A 19,291-nucleotide genomic window follows, 5' to 3' on the forward strand; every position below is an offset into this window, starting at 1 on the left:
TGAATATGGGGGCTGAGGCTCAGAAAGGTCGAGTTTTCTAAATCACCTTGCAAGTTACAAATTCAGGCAGGACTGAAACCCAGGGGCTCTCCTCACTCTCTTTCTCCCATACTCATCATTACATCTTCTAATGCAAACTGGTGCTGCTAACATTCCCGGAAACAATTGTGTAGCTTTTCTCCACATTTTTATGCCATGTTGAGTAGATAATTTTGACCAGAATTGGGGAAGTAGGTGCGAATCTGCAAAATCCCTTAACTCCCTTAAGACCCTGGCACCTTGCATTATATAATTTGCATGGCATTTTTAATGACTTTATTTTAAAAAAGAGTTTTTCTCTGTAATAATAATTAGTACCATTTATTGAATATCAACTCAATGCCATGCATTATAACAGGTGTATTACATTCATGATCTTATTTTAGCCTTAGAGAAACCCAGCAAATAGGTATTTTTATTTCCACTTAACAGATGGAGAAACTGGGGCATTCTGGGTGGCTCAGTCAGTTGAACATCCGACTCTTGGTTTCGGCTCAGGTCATGATCTCATGGGTCATGAGATCGAGACCTGAATCTGGCTTCCCACTCAGCAGGGAGTCTGCCTAGGGAGTCTCTCCCTCTGCTCCTCCCCCAACTTGCTCTCACTCTCTCTCTTAAGATATATATTTTCCATTGGAAAATAAATTTAAGTCTTGCTGAAGTTTTCCCTAAAGGGAGCTGAAGTTTTCAAATATTTCAAATATTTCAAATATTTTCTACCCATGAATCCTCTCCAGAGTGTTTTCTAAAAACCAAAACAATCATTATAAAAGTATATATTTTCTAAAATGGACTTGGTGGTCAAACTTTGGAAAGAGAGTATCGAGTGCCCTTTGCCTCACCAGTCACTTGAAGAGTTGCTGGATTAAGAGTCCCATATAGTCAAGCATACTGTAAAGCTTTTTTCTTCATTTTTTGTATTGATTTTCCAGACGCTTTAGTGTTAAACCATGCCAGAAGTGTTGCAGAGATGAATCACTATTTTCCAAAGGCCGCCAGCCTCTTTTCCTTCTGACAGAAGGATAATTCCACATGGATCAAATAAATACAGATGTGTAGTAATTAGTTCTATTCCCAGTGAGCCTATTTCCAACACACTAAAGATGTGAGCGATTATGGAGCCTCACCCCAACAGCTTTTATCAATTTAAACTGCTAAACAACAGGATAGGTCATAACCCAGCCTGCTATTAATAATGCATTTATTGTGTGCAACGTTATAAATTAGGCATATGGACTAGAAAAGAACACCTTTTAACAAGAACGATATGGTCTCCCCCCAGAAGCATCATATGTGCCTGGCCACTTACCTGATGTACAGTCCCAAGGCGATCAAGAGAATAAAAAATCTCATCCAAGGAAAAGAGGCCTACATTGTCAGCGGGCTCCTCCACAGAGATGATTTGGCCGTGGCGGATATGTTAAACTTACCCATCCTGGGTCCAGAGCCTGAAATAGCTCATCTTTACAGTAGCAAGTCTGGAAGCAAATGGGTCTTTGAGAGCGCCAATGTGCCAGTCCCTCCTGGAGTGTATGGCATCTATCGTCACCAACAGGTATGTGGGGCGGACAGAGTGAGGCTCTGTTCAAGTATGTCACACCCTCTTGACCTTGTGGGAACTTCAGGGCTTCTGAGGCCAGCCCTACCCGATGAAGAATATATGGAATGCTTAAGTTATTTGATGGGATCTGCTTGAGGCCTTCATGTTTCAAAGGATCTTCCTGTTGGCCTTGCAGAAATTGCGGGGATTACTCAAGATATTTACTCATTTGTGTTAAGCCATTGAAGGCCCTGTCCATGTACTAATCCGCTCTTAGTATTTATCACCTTAAAATGGATTAATTGATCATCATATTAGCTAGCCAGTCATTTAGGAGGACCCTAGGAAACGTGAGAGGCAGTTTTGGTGAAAAGGAGCAGGTTTGGAAAACCCCAGTGAGCGAGCCTTTCTGCTGAGTCAGGTTGCGGAGGTCCTACAGCAGAGGGCTGCAGACATCCTTGGCTCTCAGGAAGGGGCCATAAAGGGAGTAGGAGGAAAATCCCAGAAAGAGGACAGGAAGTGGATCCAGAATAAAACTACCTGCATCTGTGTCTTTGCTTTGGACCAGGTCTCTGGCTATGCATTCCTCCAGCAGACAGTTAGGATCCTAACTATTTAGAGAACTATAATATTAGTCACTAGAAATGATCTTTAAGTCAGCTCTGGCATGTGTTCTCCCATTTAACCACTACCTTTTTTCACAAGAAAGAAATAAAAAGACAAATGGCTGTTAACATTTCCTCACCTCTGTTTCAGTAGATTTCTTAACCATTACTCCTAGCCAATCACAACTACCACAGGCACCCAGTTCTCAGGAACCTAAAGAACTGTGCTCAATGAAGCAGTTTATGAGGGACGATACTTAGGGATCCTCCTTCTTCCCTCAGTCGCTTGATCATGATGTTCTTTTTTTTTTTTTTTAAAGATTTTATTTATTTATTTGAGAGAGAATGAGATAGAGAGAGAGAGCATGAGAGGGAGGAGGGTCAGAGGGAGAAGCAGACTCCCTGCTGAGCAAGGAGCCCGATGCGGGACTCGATCCTGGGACTCCAGGATCATGACCTGAGCCGAAGGTAGTCGCTTAACCAACTGAGCCACCCAGGCGCCCCGATCATGATGTTCTATATGTCATAGCCTCCAAGCCCCCAGAATCAAGCCTTTCAACAAACCGTACTTCTCAGAGACTAGTTTGAAGGTATTGTTAACTTATTAAATTGCCCTAAAATGTTTCAGTCTTGCTAGAGTGTTCTTGGGCAATACATGGGTTCATGAAGGAAGTTGCTCTTAAAGATGGCAGAGTCTGGAAAAAGCACAGGCAATTTTAGTAAGTGAGAGAGAGGCTCCCCCTAAACTGGTGTGCCCCACTGTTCACCGCCATTAGTCTCCACTGGAATTTGAAGGTAACAAAGCGGATCGCTTGACTCTGCTTCCCAGTGGAATACTCAGCTGAGAGACTTGAGACAAGTGAAATGCACTATAAAACTATAATTTTACACATGTACATTACATGAAACAGTCTTCAAAACTTTAAAATGTATGTGCAAAATTTATATGACGTCTTGCTTTCATCTTGACTGACAGAGAACTCAGGCCATCTTTGCTAGGAAATGTTTTAGAACTGTATACAGTTCACTGTGGAATGCAGTAAAACCTCCCTCTTATGCTGGTATTCAGAAGCAGGATTGAAAACCTCCTCGTAGACAACTTGGATTTGAGGGATGTCATTTAATCTATGGCATGAGCAAATTGTATCACAATAAACCAAGTTATCACTGACTTCCACTCCACTTGTTTGAAAACGTTATGTCTGAGGTCATCAAGAATTAAAGTACTCCATTGAGATTTTTCCAGATAGTGACTGCCCTACCTAATCTATCTGAGTGTGTCAGCATTTTGAATTTGCAGATGGTGATGAATCAATAACACTGACTTTTTACCGATGTGCATCATAAACTTAAAGCCGGTGAAAGAAAGCTGTGATTATTTTAATTTAGGTGAATAAATATTCCCAACTATCAGCTGGATTTTAGCAGTTGACATTTTTCTACTTCTGCTCTACACTAGTATAAAATGAATGGCAATTAAAAAATATATTACCTCTTTTGAACAGATAGACTCAAATAGAAAATTGATAAATGTTTGGAAATAGCATAAAGTCATTTGGTTTATGATTAAGTAATTTATTTGTTTATTTTTTAAATCTAGCATGAGCCCAGTGAGCATTTCCTCTTTTGATCCATAAAGTAACCATGCAAGCTCTCTTTCTGACATGTGCTCTGTATAAAGTATTGACAGCTTCAGTTAAATAATCAAAACTGGCGATGCTATTTTTAAAGCACTGTTCAATTTTCACTTAAAGATAGCACATAATTCTTTCCAGTGGTGCAGTCTTTACAATACTATTGATCCTCTTCATTACTGTAGGGGATCCATCAACAGACACCCATTTATAGGATTCTCAGAAGCAACAAATAATAGGATTTGGAAGACACAGATAATAATTCTGTTAGTAGTTGAAACCTCCAGATATACAATATATCTGAACATACAGTGAAAAAGGCTATGAAGGCCAGAACACTAAAAAGGCTGGAACACCTTTCCTTACATTAGCAAGAGAATTTCATCAGATATTAACAGTCAGAGACCATTTCTACTTCTGCAAAGTGCGATCATGATACAGCAAAGTATGATTAAATATAGAATCTGTCTTCTCAACACATTAGAGAAAGAAGGGATGTAACTCTGGAAGGCACATTACAAAACCTTCCTAGGCTATGCTCATAGCCATATGGTATGCAGACAAGAGTACTTGTCATTTAAACACCAAATTATCTACAGACACTACTTGATAATTAGGGAGCTAAGACAATTCCATTTCCACCCTAATTGAATACCCCACGGTGGCATGGGGCTTCTGGGGATCCCAAGTATGCCCATTTTGATATCACTTCCATACTGCTGTGTAGTGTAACACCCCCAGGAAGATTTGCTGAAAAGACACAACACAAGAGAACAGATTGTGTCTTTAATCAAAATAATTTTAACCTTCTAGCTCCAGACTTCAACAGAACTACAATCTTGAGTCCTTTCACACTCTTTGGTTAAAAAACCAAAAATTAAAGTTCCATTTGGTGAGCAAAAACTCATCCAAAGAGAAGAGAATGTCACAGAGACCTCCCCAAGTACAGAGGACCATAGTCAAGAGAGCTCAAGAGAGAGAATGCTTAGTACTATTGTGTTTCTTTCTGGGTAATACAGACCACAACCTTCTGACGGGAAGACCAGACAAAAAATCATTCTGTGATCTAATGGGTTGTTTTTCTCCAAGGCTCTACTAGTAGAGTATTACTTATAATCAAGTAATCTGGGCTATAGACTTTTGCCTGATTCAAATTTATCCTAAGTGGCTTAATTGACTACAAGGAAAATTGCTTCTCTTGCTCCTCTTCTGACTTCTTTCTCCATCTCACCCTCCTCCTCCACCTCTCTGCAGGCTGAGGTAGGCAGCATGGAGGAGAAGGAATGAACTTAGGTGCTGGAATCAGAGCATCCTGGGTGGAGTCTCTGCTTTTCCACTTAACACCAGGTGATCCGTGATTGTGGGCAAGTTATTTAAATTAGCTGAGTCTCGGGGCACCTGGGTGGCTCAGTTGGTTAAGTATCACCCTCCAGCTCAGGTTAGGATCCCAGGATCCTGAGACTGAGTGCTGCCTCGGGCTCCCTGCTCAGTGGAGAGTCTGCTTCTCCCTCTTCTTCCCCCTCTGCCTCTCACCCTGCTCATGCTCTCTGTCTCAAATAAATAAATAAAATCTTTAATAATAATAATAATAAATCAGCTGAGTCTCAGTTATTCATATATAAAATGGAACTAATAATGATGCCTGCTTCATATTTGCCTATTATAAGAGAAAATCATATAAAGAGCCTAGCCAAATGCCCAGCTCCTATGGAGAGTTCAGTAATGTTAGATGTTGCTATCCTTATGATAATAAAGCTTCAACTTCTATCCCTTCCATTTCCATGGGATTGAGCCCAGTTCTTGCTGGAATACTGTTTTAAATAAAACATAGTTGTTTTCATTAATGTTTTATCTCCTTTATCTGTCTTGTTCACATAATACGTATGACATACCTGGCCAATTGACCAAACAAGTGCATTTCATGTATGTTAATGAGGAAACAATTAAACCTTTATAGGTTATAACATTTAGAAACTCAGCAAAGCTCCAAACAGTTAAAGTTTTCAAGACTATAACTCATTATGGTCTTGAAACTATATTTTAAAAAAAAGCATTTGAAAAATCAATAAGTATGGGGCGCCTGGGTGGCTCAGTCATTAAGCGTCTGCCTTCGGCTCAGGTCATGATCCCAGGGTCCTGGGATCAAGCCCTGCATCGGGCTCCCTGCTCAGCGGGAAGCCTGCTTCTCCCTCTCCCACTCCCCCCTGCTTGTGTTCCCTCTCTCGCTGTGTCTCTCTCTGTCAAATAAATAAATAAAACCCTTAAACACATAACGCTCTAAAAAAGAAACAAAACAACACCAAGATTCAATTACAAATATTCAGAGATTCTTTTGCCTTCAAAAACCAGCAAAATGATAATTTCAGAATTTCTCAAAGTAAGACTATACTTTTAAACATACCTTTGGTCCCAGGGGTTAGTGGTTTCTTCACATCATATATATATATATGTATGTATATATATATGTGTATATATATATATATCACTTAAAACTTCTAATCTGTCCTAATAATTAGAAGATAACCAAACGAACAGACCATTTGAATATACCTAAGAAGTACAAGTAAGTTAATACAATAAGAAGGAATCTAGAAAACGACCCATATTAAATGTTGCTATGTCTTGGGCCCTACAGATGCTAGAACAGCTGGGTCAGCTGGTCATAGATCACCTGGAAATCCAACGCTGGCTCTTTAAAATGGACTATGAGATTGGAGGAAACGGGACTGCATTTTGTGACATTCCTTCCCACCTACAGTGCTACAAGTGGTTCCTACAGGAGAGGGGCAGATACGGCCACGAGAACTGGAGGAAGAAATGGGCACAAGTGAGTTCAGTGTTGACATAGCCCGTGGTGTCTGTTCGCAGTTAGCAGATGATGAAAAAGGCTCAGCTGGGCAGTGAAAGCACTTCCTTCTAGACTCAGCTGCATCACCTATCAGCAGTGAGCTCTTAGGCCAGTCATTTTGACTTTCTTGGGCCTCAGTCCTCATATACAAAGTGAATGGGCTTGATCAAGTTACTTTAATATTATTTCTAATATATTTTAAAAATTTTCTTAAATTTGAGTAGAGTTGACGCACAATGTTACATTAGTTTCAGGTGTACAAACAGTGATTCGACAGCTCTATGCATTAGACGGTACTCACCACAAGCGTAGCCACCATCTGTCACCATACAGCACTATGACAATACCATTGGCTACATTCCCTGTGCTGTCACTTTCATCCCCATGACTTATTCATTCCAGTTATATTCATAACTGGAAGCCTGTATGATTAGGTTATTTTAAATGTCCCTTCTTTGGGCCCTAAAATTCTTCAGTCACATCTTCAAGTTGATTATGATAATTAGGAAGTAATTTTTTTTACCATATTCAAATAGCATTACAAATCTCATCTTTTGATCTAAGTGAGTCTCGATCATGTGCTTCTAACAACTGTTGTTATTAAGCTGGCTGTGTTTTATTATGAGAGACAAATTCTAGTAGTGAATGGTTGTCACCTGGAAGCTAATGTATAAAAGCATTCTGTCAGCAGTCATATGTTTTTGAAGACAGTTCAAGGAAATTTATGTAACCGCTGGTCCCTATGAGATGTTGAGAAAATAATACATCTCAGCCAGAAAATCTCCCAGCAAAAGCTAAATAATAGGAAAGAAGCCTTAACACATGAGTGGATGTATATAGGTTTTTCCAAGTATACTGGTGGAAGGATGAATTGTACAACTTCTTAGTCTGTTCTAAACTTGCTTAATAATTAAAGTAATTTTAATGGCTTCATATATCAGTTAAACCCACCATTCTTAAAGCTGCCTCACTTTTCATCCAGAGGCCTAGACCTTCCTGGCTTCTCTGAATGTCAAATCTCTATTTTGGCTGATGTAATAATGAAAGCATAACTGATAGGAAAATGTGGGTGCAAATTCCCTTAACTGATTCCTTCCCTGCCAACATACATAGCGGTGGGCTGGGCAGTAAGTTGCATCTGCTTTGAGCATCCCACTACAACAGTATATGAATCAAGACACAAGTGATGGAAAGGGAGGGGCGCACAAGAGAGAACCACATTATTCTTGTGGAAATGAAATGATGAATAAATCTAGAGAACAGTCAGAAGAGAGAGTTCCCTTTGATAAATGTTACTGTTCTCCCCATGATCTATTCCGGGCTTTTCTTCCCCCTCCTTCAGTGAATGGACTAAACGCACTACCTGTCATGGCCAGATTTTTACATATTATTTAAAGGATACCAAAGTGAATTACTCTTCTAGAAAAAAAAATAAAACAAGGAAAGTGTATTTAATTCTGAGGCCCATAGAGATTTCTCTTGTGTTCTCGTTAAACTGGATTTTATTTCATATTGTATATTTATTTCAATTTTCTTTTTAAAGCAAAATAGCTGAGATTAAACCATGAAAATAAGACTTTTTTATTTAAAAAAAATCAAAATGTTCGTGTGTGAGGTATTTTTCTTAATATTTCAAGCTAATCATTTTTAAATAATTCCCTGGTACTAGACTATGATAAACTTAAAATGTTTGACTTTTAGGTTTAAAAAATGGTTAGAATAATAACATGTGGCTGAATTGCACTTAAAAGCCTGACTACACGTTATTTAATTTCAATTACTTTCAACTACACCGTTTAAAATTGTCACCAAATACATTTGGCGTTAGTGTTAATATTATTAAATGTGAAACTCTTGAATAATTAATTATCTACATCATTTTTTTAACTTAACAAGGAAAAAATAATTATTCAGAAATCTTTTTAATACTGTGAGGGACTGTGCTTAGCCAGGATGTAGTTAGAAGCCAAAAATAAAAACGAAAAGTAAAGTGGTTCCGAAGAGCTTTTTTTTTTGTAGGAGACTATTGACATTCTTTTGCCTTCAAAGTGAAATTGTATTCAGAATAGAAGTGAACTGCCATCTCCACTGAGTGCAGCTATTGAGAATTTAGGATTGGAATTATCCTTTGTTCCAGAAGACCATGGTAATGGTGCACATTTAGACATCAAAGCATTACTTTATGAGCACAGGCATGTTTTAATGTCCTATTACAGTTTGTAGACCTGTTTCTTTTGATAATGAAGATGTTGTGTCATCAAGCCTAGCCTGGCACATACAAAACATATGCTGGCAGGTTATTAAAAATTTCAGCTTCTTGATGAAAGACTATCCTGCAGGCTAAGAGTCCAGAGAAAGACTCCATTCTGGGAGAATTATTAGACATGAGAATATGACTGTAAGCACTAAATTATGTTAATACTTAAAAATAGCATCATTTGCATAGCACTTTATGACACGATACCATGATTTTTCTCATTGGTATGTTGTAGGCAACAGATTAAAAACAGTGCTGTTTATGGGAGTTTGAACTGTTTTGAGATTCTCTTGCATCTTATGCAGATATTGGTTTTAGATGTAGGCATGATTCAGTGTAGACTCAAGGATCTAATACAAAGATCATCTTTTTTTTTCTACTTATCTAATTTAGAGCCAGAGTTATTTGACTGTTTGCAATTGAGACTCGAAACAAAGTTGTGGAGTCAACAAATGCTGGAAAAGCTGTAGTCACATTTAAAAAAAAAAAATCAGTATAGACATGTAAGTGATCTTAGGAAAAGCGTAATGTTACATGATGGCCACAGCGGCAAAAGAGCACAACTCTCGTTTTGTTTTCATGGTGGTTTGGTACCAACCTTTCTCTCTCCATCCTGTCAACTGACAAAACCTACTTCCCCCAACAGGTCCCCGTAAACTTCACTTACTTAACTACTGAATGCTTGTTAAGGTTTAACGAATCCACACACTTGCCATTTTGCACACACTCCAAACACCCCACTCCCCAGTGGGGGCTATTTCTTTTTTCTTAGTAGGAATAAAGGCTTAAACAAAGGGCACGCTTGTAGGGGAAAAGCCTTCCTGGCCACTCTCACCCAGGACAGGGTAGGGAGACCCAGGTAGACATTTGCTGCGGTACCCATCCTTCTTGTGGTTCTTTTTCTTTCTTTCCTTTTTTAAAGGGTACATCTTCCCTCCCTCACTCCTGGGAGACTGGCCTGGTGGCAGAGATGCCACTGGCCATGCTGCTTTGCAAGAAAAGGTCTTTCCAGAACAGTTTCTCCATGTAAAGAGCTAAGCCAGTTTAATTTTGGATTTCTCTGTGCAGCCCTTCTTTTGGCCTCTGTTTCCCTGGATGGACAGTATAGGATGCCAAGGGCTTACTTAGGAGAGAAGGGAGGAAAAGGAAATTGAACTGCCTCTTGAATGCTACTACAAAATATTGCTATTTTAGCCCATCCAAGAGCAGTTTTATTTTATTTATTTATTTGAGAGAGAGAGAGAGACCACAAGCAGGGAAGAGGGGCAAAGGGAGAGGGAGAAGCAGGCTTCCCACAGAGCAGGGAGCCCGATGTGGGACTCGATCCCAGGACCCTGGGATCATGACCTGAGCCGAAGGCAGACGCTTAACGACTGAGCCACCCAGGCACCCCCCAAGAGCAGTTTTATGTTTACTTGTACTTTTGTGTACTTTGTTAGACATCTGAAATTAATTTGGGGATCACCAAGGAAAACAATCTATTTTTAAAAATATTAAAAATACAGGGGCACCTGGCTGGCTCAGTAGGTAGAACATGCAACTCTTGATCTCAGGGTCATGAGTTCAAGCCCTACATTGGGGGTGGAGGCTACTTAAAATTAAAATTAAAATTAAAAATATGAATTCAAGGCATCCACGCCAAGAAAAAGTAGAATAAACCATAGTAGTTGTTTTGCTTCCTTGTAGAACGAAATCAGCAAACAAAATTACAGAGGAGAACCATCACCTACCTAGTCAGTGCCTTAGAACCCCATGTCTCTATTGTGAAGACCTCCATCTCTTGAGATGCCCTTGCCTCTGGGTCACAGGAGCTGCTGTAGGATGGCTGAGCTTGGTGCTTATGTGGAAATCAGCAGGTATATTAGGTGACTCCAAAGAACCATTACCCTGTAACTACATAATTTTTTAGAAAAGCTAAATGATAATATAATAAGATTAAGGAAATATTTAAACAAATAAGTACATCATCACTTTTCCCAAACTTAATTGTTTTCATTTTTGTGTATTAATTTTCAAGTGTGCTACATTTATTTCTTATAGCTACAACAATAGCATATATGCTATTTAAACATCGGATCCTAAACATCCTCCATGTTTACAGGTAGTTGTCACAATCAATGGCTATATAATATTCCCTTGTATTGATTTACTCTAACATATTAAACCATTCAACTAACTTGAAAATTTATATTCTTTCCCACTTTTTGGGGGCGGGGGGAAGAGTGAGGACAAAAGATTTGTTTTTGTTTTTGGTTTTTGTGTACATCTCTTTTTACTTCTGCTGAATTATTTCCTGCAGAGAAAGACTCGGGAGTAGAATGCTTTATGGCTCTTGTTACATGCTGCCCCATTACTTTCTAAGAAGGTAGTACCAATTTCCAAGGCTGCTAGCAGAGAATGAGCATACAAGTTTTGCCACCATCTTACCAGCACTGGATATGATGAACTGTTTGCACTTTTATTTTAGATGTCAAAATGTATCTTCTAATTGCTATTACTTGGTTACTATCAAGGGATCCTTTTTTCACGTCCTTATTTATTATTTGTCTTTTATATCAAAAACACAGCATCTTGGTATTAAGAGAAAATCTAGGTTTCCTAGCTGAAGGAAAAATCTAGGGTAATCATTTTCCCTAGTCATTAAATTCCATATGAATGATTATTTGTTTTTTATATTTGTTTATTTTTATATATTAAAATCTTGACTTCTTAGATTATCTTTATGTATTTAGTAACTGCCAGAATACTGGCCTATACATGAGATGAGGCATTTTCTTAGATATATGAATATACACTGTTATAGTCTTGACATTTCCCTGCATTTCTCAATAATAATAACAATAATAATTAGCATTGTAGAACAGCTGGGCGGTGCCAAACCTTTCAGCCCTTTACAGGAACTGTTTCATTCAATCTCATAAAAACCCTGAGGTTTCTACTCATTTACCTCCACACCACGTTGATAAGTATTGTTATTCTGTTTACAGATGGAGAAACCAATGCTTTAGGTAGTTAAGTGACTTGCCCAAGTTCATGTAGCTTATAAATGATGGTGCCTAACCTGGAACCCACATCCACTCCCCTGGCCCAGTGTTCTTGCCACATTGAGGTGAGGCCATTTAGAAAAGACCCCTTGTTTGAAAATCCCAGAGCAGTGTTCTCCCCCAGGTCTCTGCCATTGTGACCCGCTGCCCCGAGGGACAGGTTTTCTGCTTTCTACAGAGATGGGGGAAATACAAACATTCCCAAACACAGTAGCCTTTGTACTGGAATTTCCCCCAAAGGCAGCAGGGCGGAGAGGTAGGAGGGCACACCAGAGAGCTACAGAGGAGCTGAAGCCCTCCTGGGGAAGTCCCTAGGATCCAGTTTTTTGCAAAGCAACCGTCTCACATACCCATATATGTTGTTGGGCGATGAGAGTGAATTTTAGATATCACCCTTTGATCATTCACGGGGGTGTCCAACTTTCAATGCCTTCCTCAACTTAATACAGTAGCGTGATCATTTCAGTAAGCCTGTAAATAAATTCTCACAAAGCTCAGAGTAGCCAAACTTCAGGATCAAATGTAGCAATAAAAATATGGTGGGCATTTCACACCTTGTTTTTTGGATATGCAGCCACATATTTTGTTTGTGTTTTTTTAGTCTCCTGTTCCAGGTTGGCGTGGTAAACTCCCTCTTAAGCTGAATGAGTGTTGGAATAGACTAGTCTGAATAAGTGAACGTTCAGGATAACCAGGAGGTGGTCTGGCTCTGCGGGGTTCTGTAGCCCAAGCACATCAAGGTTACTGGGGGGGAGCCATGACAATCACTTTCTCGCTCTCCAGGTCTCTACCTCCTCATCTGTAAAGAGGGATAACATTAGTACCTGCCTCGTGGGGTGGGGGTGGGGGGTTAAAATTAAATAAGATACCCTTGTAAATTGGCTAGCAATGTACTTAGCACACAATAAGCCTTAAAGAAATGCTACCTGTTATTATCAATATTACCATAAAATTGTATTACAATTAAAGTGCCCGTGACATTGAACAAGTATATACAACTTAATCTCCCTTTGGTGATTCAGAAGGTCCTTTAGCCTCTTGTAGGCTTCCAGAATATTATTCTGTGCATCAATTATCATTCTATAGGATTGTGGCTGTTGAAGATATACAATATTGACCCAATTGTGCCTACCCAGTGATGTACCAGATAATGCCTTTAAAAGAATAAACCTTGGCAGCAGTCTGGTTGCTTATCATTTGAAAATAGAAGATAATTCCAGTTATATTCATTTTCTACATGTTGAATAAAGAGGCACTGACCTGATAAAGTAGAGCTTACTCTGACCACAAGCTTGAGACCCAGTTGCTTCATTTTCTGGTTCCGGTTGGTGTCTTTTCTAATTACTGTATCAGCACGTCACCACAATCATTGGAAAGCTTTAATCATTTACATATTTTTCCTTATCTCTGAGAATGACTTAGAATGTTTTCTTCCAGTTCAATGGTTATTTTCACGAAGCTGCCAGGAATGGATTTGAGGTACTTCACTGGGGCCTGAGGAAGATGACAGGAGAAGGGAAATTGCCTCTCCGAGTAAATGAAAGCCAGGTCCCCCTTCCGAGGACCTATAATAACCAGCCATACAAGCTGTTGGTTTGTGTGTCCTATTGATTTAATATGCTTCTAATCAGTACATAAAGCTATGGGCCTGCAGTGTTAATTTTTCATATGCTTACAAAGTACCCTTTGATTTTCTGTCACACGTTAATTACAGCGTTTTGCCATTAAATAGGAAGCTTTGTGTAAACTAATTACTAGGTAATCATTGTCTACTGCAAGCATGCTGTTTGTACCTTTTATTTTATTCTAAAAATGCACAGATCTCACAGTCTGGAAACACTCTACCTTCCAGCCATTAGCTCTCACTAATTCATAGCATTATTGTGGTGAGAGTGTAGGAGTTGTAATTGTTGTGGTATCAGAGCTGTTAATTACCGGAGTAAACAGTTGAAATGGTGCCAAGGTCTATTGTACAAGGCAGAGAAAAGGAGGTTTAAACGCTACTCCCACCATCTGGGGACTGGGGGAGAGGCAAATGTTTGAGAACAGCAGTGAGGCGCTATGGCCGCCTCAGCTCCAGGGTTGGCGGCCATATGGATCCGGAATATTTTGAATCAATTGAATTTAACTGCCAGTTTTTCGCAATAACAGCGTGGAAGGAAGGAATAAAGCAAAAGTTGAGAGAAACGAGAATTGGTTAGTGTTTTCACATCCGGGAAGTCCCCCTTGGAGTTCCTTTGGAAATATCTGCTTTGCTGAAAAACACAGAGCAGGCATGGGTATTTGGAAAAGATTCAGAATGAGTTTTACTCTGCCTACGACTGCACCATTTGCTTCTGGTCGTCTGTCCTCCGTACCGCCGGGTGAGAGAGGGATGCCCTTGAGAAGACTCGGACTTTCCTATCATTGTACCAGACCCAACAAAAAATCCTCACTTTTGGAATTCACTGATTTATTACCCTGGTATTTTCACCAGCATGGTCTGTAGAAAGAACAATAATAAATACATAAGGCTACCATATCTGCCTCAAGTATATCCATCCATACACGTGGGAATACCAAAGAAGGTACGCCTCTTCACTCTGGTTAAGAAAAGTAAATTGCTTGCCCGTTCCTTTTGTATAAAATTAAAATAAAAATCCTCCTGATGGTGTCTCATTTCATTCCACAAATTCACCCCCTCTTCTACCACTTGAATGAAAAATCAGAGTCCAAAGGGCACATGTGTTTTCTTTTGTTTTCAATTTCCAGTTAAAGAGCTTTTTTTAGCACATGCAGTTTTCTCAACCAACGCTATTTCTCTAACTGGTAAGAAAGAGACCTATTACCAGTAATAATAATTATGGCCGTTTCCACTGGCGGTTGATTTTGAAATTGCATGGTTTTTGCTTTGAAAGATGGCATCATCTTTAAAGCACTCATGTATTTACTTGATGTCACTCCTATTTCATACAATTCCCTTTAAACCCATTTTCCCACATTAAAAATATTTTTTAAAAATCTGCCACTTGCAGCTGTAACTACTTTTTAATACCATTCCCAAACCATGAACATATTCTTCTTTTTTTAAACCACCCTGGATTATTTATTTTTAATTGTTCCTTTAGCAGATGTTGGAGTAATTCAGAGCGTAGTGTAAACAACTCCTTTAAAGAGAGAGATCACAGACGTGCACCAGGAACCAAGGGCAGTGTTTGTTGGTTTTTTAGGATGGCAGTGTGGGCCCTAGGTGAGGGGGGGGACAAATTTCCTGCTTTTGTGTGTGTGCAAAGTTCAATTAAGAATTTCAAGAAACGCTTAATCTTGATCTATTGAAGCCCCCAGCATGCAGCACAACAGGGTGAGCCTAGAAAGAACACCACGGCCCCCTATGAGGAGGGGAAAGAGAAACAGCAGTTTAAGTGCTGGAAAGTTGAAAAGGAATGAACCTCTCTAGTGTTTCTGGTCGGGTTGAAGCAGTTGTGCTGAGCTTTGGAATGGAGGCACAACATATGTGCCTCAGTTGGACAAAACGCTTCTCCAGTCAAATCAACTGCTAGGCCTGCATGTTGGTACAACGTGGAGGCCTACATAATGAGGGACAGACTCCTCGAGAAGCATCGAGTGGATAATGCTACATAAGTATGGAATTATATACCGCATTTTCACCATTCTGTTTAATGAGAGCCGCCACCGCAGCGAATCACTTGCCACACAGCCGAAATGGGCCATTAGCTATCAAGGGAAAATTGTCTTTGCCGCTTTCAGCAGATGGAGCAAATATTTTACAAAGCAATTTTACATACCAAAAACATTTGTGTGCCTTGGTAATGTTGGCTGTTTTACATTATGTTACCTTCTACAGCAGCATAATTTTCCATCTCATCGAAGGCAAAGTTGGCATTTTTGATTTTTAAATTCTCAATTAACAATTAAACATGGAGTATTAAAGCAGTCCTTAAACTTTAAGTAGGTGTAGGAAGTAGTTTATGACTTGGTGAAGACATTTTCATTTTTCCTTCATCTTCTCAGCATATTTTTGCACTCTAAAGAGGGACTGTTCCTAATGATCTTAATGGAGAGAAATGAGTGAAAACTTCACTACTGGTTGCAGAATGAGAGTAACCAAAGCACAGACGATCAGAACGTTTGCCCAGCACGGATTGTGGGCACACGGTTTGGCCCACCCATTTGTATCTGCTTAAAATGTTTAAACGTTCAAGTAACAGAAAATCCAACTCAAAATGGCTTGACTATCTCAGCTAACTGAAAATCCAAGGATTAGACTGACTTTGGACAAGGCTTAATCCAGTGGCTCAATACCACCTGGGACCCGGTGACTCTCCATCTCTCCTCCTCATTGCCCATAATGTCTGCTCCACCCTCTGGCTGGCTGTCCGCAGGGCTGCAAGATGGCTGCCAGTAGCTCCTGGAGCTTGTCCTTGATCAAGACAATAGGAAGAAGAAAGAACATTGCAGTTGAGGGTGAGCCACTCTCAATCAACTTGTACAGCTAAGAATGAGGTAGGGGCAGTTCCTGAAAGGGAGTTTGGGACATCGTTACCCTGAACAAGGGGACAAAGTTGCTGGGTGGTCCACAACAGATGTCCACTCTGCCACTTTTTCATTCATTTGACAGCACAGCCTTAGCGTCACATGTGGATGATCTAATCTGACCCAGACTGACTATTTATGCCCGCTGATAGTAGTTACAGAAACAGATCCCATTGCACTATGGCATACTGGTAGCAACTGGATTTGAATCCCAGTTTGCTACTTCATGGCTGTGTGACATGAAATGGCAATGATAATATCTACTCCGACTGGCTTTGAGATCATAAATATAAAAAATCTCTGGCGCAGGCCTGCCACATGGTAAGCTTTCAGTAAGTGAGAGCTATTATTTTACCTAAAAAATGACTACCGTGGTAAATGCATCCTGTGCACAGCAAAGCAACCTTTCTACGTTCGCCCTCAAATTTGGAATCCCTCCCTTCTCTCCATCTTTGTGCCATCAGCCAATTCAAATCCTGAGCACCTTTCATGGTGCCCACACTTTACTCTCTGAAGGAGGCAGCAGGGCTGGTGAAGAAGACTCACCCGGGAGTCAGAGGCAGCCAGAGAGCTGCAGTCTCACTGAGCGAGTGCAGGAGTCCCATCCCCTCTCTGTGACATGAGGCATTTGACTTAGACGATCCATATGGCCCCTTTCAACACTGACAGTCTTGCTTAGCTTTTCAGGTCGCTGTCCTGCCCTTCTGACCTTATGCCACCCTCCATTCCTGCATTTAGGGATATCAGAAATCTTCATAAAGCGGGTCCCTTGGTTTCTCTTTTGAACACCACCAATGTGTGATGTGAGAGATTGGAGGTGATTAGCCAAGAAGTTATTTTCCTTAATCTACCACTGCAGATCTAGCAAAGAAGCTTCTAAAGTAAAGTGAGTTTTGGTGGGATTGATATTTAGAGCATTCTAATTTGTATTCCTTCTTTCTCCTCTCCCATCCTCCCCAACACACACACACACACACACACACACAGAATTTACCTGGGAAAGTTAACTCTCTGGAGTTTGAAGTAGCTTTAGTCATTGAGGGCAGTATTAAATTGGATATGCTAGTGGCTTCCCCTGAGAGATCATGAATTTCCTTCAGTCAAATATCCCTCCCTTCAAATTTATACTTTCTTGATAGAAAAAGAGAGTGGGCTGAGAGGCAAGGTCCATGCTTGATAGACAAGACTCTCTAGGTTGCCTTCGTCGGGCAGAAGGAGGCCCTGGGCCCTGTGCTCTGCAGGTATCTTGGAACCTCCCAAGGTCATGATTACTGACTATCGTCAGTGCACTCTCGGGGTACATGTGGGCACTGAAGAAAGGGTGACAAGCCTGTGCAGTGGCAAAGATGGGGCCGAAGTTTCTCCTGGATGGGAGCCGCTCTAGAGCTCTCACTCCACAGAGGCCAGCAGCTAATGTGTGTTGGCAGAGCCAGCGCAGTCATGATGGAAGAAAAAGCTGGAATTCTGATTTTTTTTCCAAAAATTAAAGTGGATTTTTCTAACATCCATTTGTCACCCACAAGGTACATACTTTCCTTCCCACACCCCCAGAGTTGTTAGCTCTAAATGATCTACTCCGCATGGGTGATGGGACCTCTGAAGCACTGCCTGGGTAGTCTACCACCTTGATGTGACTGACTGAAGTGAAACCTTCTAACTACTCACTTCACAAGCTTGTAGGATGGAGAAGATGCCTGCCCCCCCATTGCTGGCTTATAACAGACATCTTATGTATATGCATAAATACACACACACACACTCCTATAGAGACACACTTTGGGAGGGCAAAAAGGGGGCAAAGAAAGCAAACTAGCACTTATTCCCACAATCTCCCATTTTTTTCTGTCTTTAGTCATGTGTTAAACATCACCCAGTAACAGAATCTGACAACACAAGCCTCTTCATTCTAGGAGCCTCCACCTCCCATTTGTAAAGCAGGGGACAGGATACTGTGCAGGCCTACCTCAGAGTGTTACTGTAGGGACCGAAAGAGCTCATGAGTGTGAGCCTACTCTGACAAAGGGAAGTATTTTACGTATATGATTTTGACCATTCCCATGAACCTAGGGGTTTGTCCGGCGTGGTTATGCGCATAGGTGTGCTCAGGTGCCTGGGTGTCCTCGAGTTCATTTTGAAGGGAATAAGCCTGAATTGCTACAGATCTTCCCTTACCAGCATCTGCCTGTAAAGGTGTGGTAATTGTGTTTGAACTGTGCAAAATGATACACACTAGAGAACAGAAACTGCCCCTCCAACACTGAGAACTGGCATCTGATGTCAGACGGCCCTTTGTGGCCATTGAGCCCTTGTTGCTCCCAAGAAGAGGGTGCTCTTAGGTTGTCTTGCCACAGCTCTGATGGAGTCCTCTGCACCTGGCTCTGAGCTCTGGCCTCACCCACCCGTGCACAGGCAGCTTCCGAGCCCCCAGCAGAAACTGTGCTGTGGTTGTTTGTGGGAGTGGCGGAGATAAAACAGAGCTCTTATAATGGAATGTCAGTTTGCTGCCTTTTCTTGAATATGTGAGCTGCAGGTCCTTTTGGGCTTGTACGGTTTGGTTCAGTGTGGTAGGGGTGGGGTGATAATTCTCTTTGCATTGGTACTAAGGCCGTTCTTAGTATACTCCTCCTGTTTCCCATCAGAAGCTTTCGAAATAGAGCTTGAAGTCCGGAATTGTGATGCCACCAGCTTTGCTTTTCTTTTTCAATATTCCTCTGGCTATGCGGGGTCTTTTCTGGTTCCATACAAATTTTAGGATTATTTGTTCCATTTCTTTGAAAAAAGTTGATGGTAT

At 40.6% G+C, this 19,291-nt stretch overlaps 1 long non-coding RNA gene across 4 annotated transcripts in view; it reads right to left on the reverse strand.

Annotated features, from left to right (window-relative positions):
- The window catches only part of LOC115944242 (uncharacterized), a 176,069-nt gene that overhangs the window by 86,669 nt on the left and 70,109 nt on the right, over positions 1–19,291 (reverse strand). For all 4 annotated transcript variants that reach the window (XR_014148687.1, XR_014148686.1, XR_014148688.1 and 1 more), the window contains exon 3: positions 10,654–10,816. This is a non-coding gene — a long non-coding RNA (uncharacterized LOC115944242). The remainder of the gene's footprint in view (positions 1–10,653; positions 10,817–19,291) is intronic.

Source organism: Leptonychotes weddellii, chromosome 9 (assembly GCF_054177405.1).
Source record: "Leptonychotes weddellii isolate Sample4059 chromosome 9, ASM5417740v2, whole genome shotgun sequence".
Lineage (NCBI taxonomy): Eukaryota > Metazoa > Chordata > Mammalia > Carnivora > Phocidae > Leptonychotes > Leptonychotes weddellii.